Consider the following 5,784-nt stretch of genomic DNA (forward strand, 5'->3'; position numbering starts at 1 on the left):
AAAAAAAAAAAAAATGTGCCGAGCGTGGTGGGTACCTATAGTCCCAGCTACTTGGGAAGCTGAGGCAGGAGAATCACTTGGACCCGGGAGGCGGAGGTTGCAGTGAACCGAGATTGCACCACTGCACTCCAGCCTGGGTGACACAACGAGATCTGTCTCCAAAAAAAAAAAAAAAAACAAAAATAAAAAAAGAAGATAGCATAATTCCAGGCAAATATTATATGCTCAATAGGTGATAGGTATTATCACAATAAGCATTGCTGTGTTTCCAATCTGAGGAACATACCTAGTTCACAATTTATTTGTAGAGCAGAGAAAATGGATTTAACTACTGTTCAATGAAATAGCTCCCTCTCCCTTTTCCTCAAAATTTCCAGCCCCACCCCTTCATCCTAGGACCTTTTTAACAACTCACCCCTCAGGTCTCTCTCTTCTCTCCCAGACAACTGTTCTGAGGGAGTGACTGAGGAAGGCAGTGTGTCCCTCCCTGCCTGTGTTCTTGAGGAGAGAGGGCTTTAACCGAGGGTCTCTGGTTTCTCTGCTGAGAAGTACTGGATGTCTGTTGCTTGGTGCAAAGGTGCTCAACAAGGCTGAGAGGGTTATGTTGTTGACCCAAGGATGGGCTTTGGGCCTGAGGCAGCCACTTGGGGTGCATTGGGCTGTGTGTCCTCAGGCTGCCTCTGATTTGAGCTGCAGCTGTGGCGAGCCATCCCTTAACCCTGCCAGGATCCCATCCAAGAGGATTTGTCTCTGCCTTTCTCCCTCAGCTGAGAGAAGTGTGGGAGAGGAGAGGCGCATCAGTGCTCTGAGGGCAACCCTCAGCCACTGGAGGGAACAAGCCAGTGCCCAGCCTCCTGTTCTTTCTGAGGTTCTGCTGTTCCTGAGGATCTGCTCTGAGCTCCACCTCAGTAGTTAGCTCAAAATGCACCTTTGTATTGGCATTTTCTCCTTCCCGGACTCACATTTTCTGCTCCCTCCCTTCTGATCCCTGGGGTCACCCTTCCAGGAAGTTTCAAGTCCAGGTCTCAGGGGCACTGTTTTCAGGGAACACAACCCAAGACACACCCTTTGGCCTATTTCCTCTTCATTGTTTCTCCCCTGAATGTCTTTGTAACTAGGATCCTGATCTGAAAGGAAAGAGGAAAGGAAGGGAAAGGAGGGGAACAGAAAGGAATCTAATCTCCTCAGAGATGGGGCCTGATCTATACACACTGCAGCCTAGGATGTGCTAGGGGCTCTCTCTCACCTGTCATCTCATTCTAAGTTTAGCAACAAACCTGTGAGGCAGAATATCATTAGCCCCATTCAACGGATGAGAAATGGAAAAGGCCATGAGAGTAACCAACCTGAGGTCACACAGTGGCTTTGTGGCAGAGCAGGGTTTTAAACCCTGATCTATGCTCTTTTTAGCTACCTTCCTTTTTGGGCAAAGTCCTTTGACAGAATCAGAAAGAAGAAGAACTTTGAATCAAGTAAGACTATTAGTTTTTTTAATTAAATATTTTAACTATTTTATTGATGTGAATTGACATTCAATAAACTATACATATTAAAGGTGTACAATTTGGTAAAATTTGACACACTCATATACCCGTGAAATCATCACCACAATTAAAGTAGTGAACATATTCATCTCCTGTTTTAGAGCATTTTTGTGTTACTGTAAAGGAATACCTGAGATTTGGTAATTTATAAAGAAAAGAGGTGTAATTAGCGCATGGTTCTGCAGGCTGTACAAGCATGGCACCCCCATCTGCTCAGTTTCTGGTGAGGGCCTCAGGAAGCTTACAATCATGGCAGAAGGCAAAGGGAGAGAAGGCAAATTGCATGGTGAGAGTGGGAGCAAGAGAGGAGAGAAGTTCCAGACTCCTTTAAACAAGCAGATCTCACCTAAATTAACTGATCTAGAAACAACTCACTCATCACCAAGAGGGTGGTGCTAAGTTACTCATGAGGGATCCACTCCGGTGATCCAATCACCTTCCACAAGGCCCTACCTCCAACATTGGGAATCACTTTTCAACTTGAGATTTGGAGGGGACAAACTTCCAAATCATGTCACTCCCAAAAGCTTCCTTGTGCTCCTTTCAATCCATCCCTTCTGCCCTCCTATGCTGCGTATTCCCTCTTTCTTGGCAACCACCAATCTGCCTGTTGTTACTTTAGATTGATTTGCATTTTCTATTTTATATAAATGGAATCATAACATGTATTCTTTTTTATTTTGACCTCTTTCACTCTACATGATTATTTTGAGATTCATTCATGTTATTGTGTGTATCAATAGTTCATTCCTTTTTATTGCTGAGTAGTGTTCCATTGTACAGATAGGTCACAATTTCTTCGTCCATTTATCTGTTCATGATGAAAATATTTTGGCAACAAATAAGGCCTCTATGAATATTCATGCAAAAGTCTATGACATATGCTTTCAATCTTGGTAAATATCTTGGAGTGGAATGGTTTAATCATATGGTAAGCATTTGTATTAGTCTGTTTTTATGCTGCTAATAGAGACATACCTAAGACTGGGCAATTTGGAAAGGAAAGAGGTTTAATTGGCTCACAGTTCCACATGGCTGGGGAGGCCTTACAATCATGGTGGAAGAGCAAGAGATGTCTTACATGGCTGCAGTCAAGAGAGAGCTTGTGCAGGGAAACTTCCCTTTATAAAACCATCAGATCTCACTACCATGAGAACAGCATGAGAAAGACCTGCTCCCATGATTCAATTACCTCCCACCGGGTTTCTCCCATGATATGTGAGAATTGTGGGAGCTATAATTCAAGATGAGATTTGGTTGGGGACACACCCAATCCATGTTAGCATATATTTAACTTTTAAATAATTTATCTAATAGGCCGTTGTGCAGTGGCTCACACCTTTAATCCCAGCATTTTGGGAGGCTGAGGTGGGTGGATCACTTGAGGTCAGGAGGTCAAGACTAGCCTGGCCAACATGTTGAAACCTGGTATCTACTGAAAACACAAAAATTAGCCAGGTGTGGTGGTGTACGCCTTTAATTCCAGCCACTTGAGAGGCTGAGGCAGGAGAATCGCTTCAACCTGGGAGGTGGAAGCTGCAGTGAGCCGAGGTCGCACCACTACACTCCAGCCTGGGCGACAGAGTGAGACTCTCTCAAAAAAAAGAATTTGCAAAATAGTTTTTCAGAGTGGTTGTAGTATTTTATATTCTCACCAGAAATGTATGAGAACTCTAGTTCTTTCATATCTTTGCCAACATTTGTTATGTTCAAGTCCTGTTACTATTAGCTATTAGGATAGGTAGCTCATTGTGGTTTTAATTTGCATTTCCCCACTGACCAATAATACGAGCATGTTTTCATGTGCCTACTTGCCTCCATATATGTGTTTTGTTTTTTTTTTTTTAAATTGAAACAGAATCTCACTCTGTTGCCCAGGCTAGAGTGCAGTGGCACGATCTCAGCTCACTGCAACCTCCACCGTCCAGGTTCAAGTGATTCTCGTGCCTCAGCCTCCTAAGTAGCTGGGACTACAGGCATATGCCACCATGCCTGGCTGATTTTTTTGTATTTTTAGTAGAGGCGGGGTTTTGCCATGTTGCCCAGGCTGGTCTCAAACTCCTGACCTCAGGTGATCTGCCCACCTCGGTCTCCCAAAGGGCTGGGATTACAAGTGTGAGCCACTGCACCCTACACCATCCATATGTCTCCTTAGGTGAAGTGTCTGTTCAAATTTTTGGCTCATATTTTAATGGATTGTTTTATTATTACAGAGTTTTGAAAGTTCTTTATATATTCTGGATACAAGTTCTTTTTTAGATGTATCATTTAAAAATACTGTTTCCCTCCCTATGGCTTGTCTTTTCATTTTATTAACAGTGTCTTTCAAAGAGCAAAAGTTTTACTTTTGACAAAATCCAACTTGTCAAGTTTTTGTTTTATAGATGATGCTTTTGGTGTAGTCTATAAGAAATTTTTGCTTCATCAAGGTTACAGTGATTTTCTCTTATGCTTCTTTCTAAGTTTTAGAGTTTTGGTTTTATATTTCTACCTGTTATGATTAAAAAAATAGATCTATTCATTTTTAAATGTTCAAATATTCCTGCATGGTGTGTGTGTGTGTATGTGTGTGTGTGTGTGTGTGTGTATACTTCTTGGATTTTCTTTAGTTTTTAAGAAAGTTCATTTTGAAAGTGTAAGATTGACTCACCTTTGATAGGGGAACTACCAACAGGGAATTTGTGTAACTTAGACCAGGTTTTGGATGGAAGAAGGTGCCCTCCACAAACAGCTTTGGTGTGGAGGTAAAGAGGTGCCCCAAATGAGCAGTAAGGGTACATAAATGACCACCATTCTCATTTGAATACATGCCTTCTCAAGTTCTTCTCTGCCAGGAACTTTGGCTTAAAAGGTTTTGCTTTGTTTTAATATCAGTAGTTGTGGAATGGTCTTGAGCTATGTTGCAACATGATCAGATCTGTGACTTCGGAGGCCCAAGCCAGTGGCTACATGGGGCATGAATTGAGATGGGGAGAACTGGAGGCAGGGAAAACTGCAGGCTATAGTTAGAGCAATTCAAGTGAGAGGTGATGAGGACCTGAACTGAGTTAATGCCTGCAGGGATGGAGAGGAAGAAACTCAGTCTAGAAATAACTCTGAGGTATTAGTAGAAGAACCTGGGGATGAGAGGAAAGGAATATTCAAAGTTTCTATTCTGGGAAGTTGAGAGAATAGTAATGCCATGACACTGAGGTATGGAACACAGAAGAGATAAATTATGTGGGAATGGGCTATATTTGGATGTGGACATATCTGTGTGAGAGCCACGTGCTGCAGCCTCAAGGGATCCCTAGCAGGCAGGAGAAGACAGGAGACCAGAGCAGGGAAGTGGTGAGAGTTATGCTGAAATGAACGACACCAACCAAGAGAGTCTATAGAGGAAGAAGGGAAGAAGGCAGAGGACAGAAAACACTGTATCTCCAAAGTCAGACCAGCAGAAGAGAAACAAGTGAGAGAAACTGAGGTCAGAGAGGCTGGAGCAGAACCGGGATAGCCAAGGGAGGAGACACTCATCAGACTCAGCTGCTACTGAGAAGGCATCTAAGTTTGGGTTTCCCAAAAAGAAGAGCCTGAGCTTGGATTTAACAGAGGTAGTGTTTTGGGGAGGGAATCCTAAGAAGCAGCAGTGAGGGAACAGAGTGTGAACTAGGGAAGGCAAGAAAGCCAATATGAGGATGTTTTATTGAGATTGTTATTGTAGGCAATGGAGGCTCCTTTCCAGTAGAGACTCCAAATTTAAAGAATGCCTCCCAGAATTGTCCATATGAAGGATGGGAGGCTGGAACATTCATCTGCCAGTGTCTGCACTCATTGGTTGAGGATTTCATCTGGAGGCACTAACTCCCTTGCACTTCTTGGCTGTGTTTGCATTGGACCTGGAAAGAGAGGGGTGGTGAACAAGATCCCATTGTGTGGGAGAAGGACCTTGTGATGGTTACATTTTATGAGTCTGCTTGGAGGGTGTTTTTGGATGAGATTCAACATCTTAAAAAGTGAACTTTAGGCCGGGCACGGTGGCTCATGTCTGTAATCCCAGAACTTTGGGAGGCTGAGGCAGGCAGATCACAAGGTCAGGAGTTCAAGACCAGCCTGGCCAACATGGTGAAACCCCATCTCTACTAAAAATACAAAAATTAGCTGGGCGTGGTGGCTGGTGCCTGCAATCCCAGCTACTTGGGAGGCTGAGGCAGGAGAATTGCTTCAACCCGAGAGGTGGAGGTTGCAGTGAACTGAGATCGTG

The sequence above is a fragment of the Mandrillus leucophaeus genome, unplaced genomic scaffold, assembly GCF_000951045.1.
Source record: "Mandrillus leucophaeus isolate KB7577 unplaced genomic scaffold, Mleu.le_1.0 Scaffold980, whole genome shotgun sequence".
NCBI lineage: Eukaryota > Metazoa > Chordata > Mammalia > Primates > Cercopithecidae > Mandrillus > Mandrillus leucophaeus.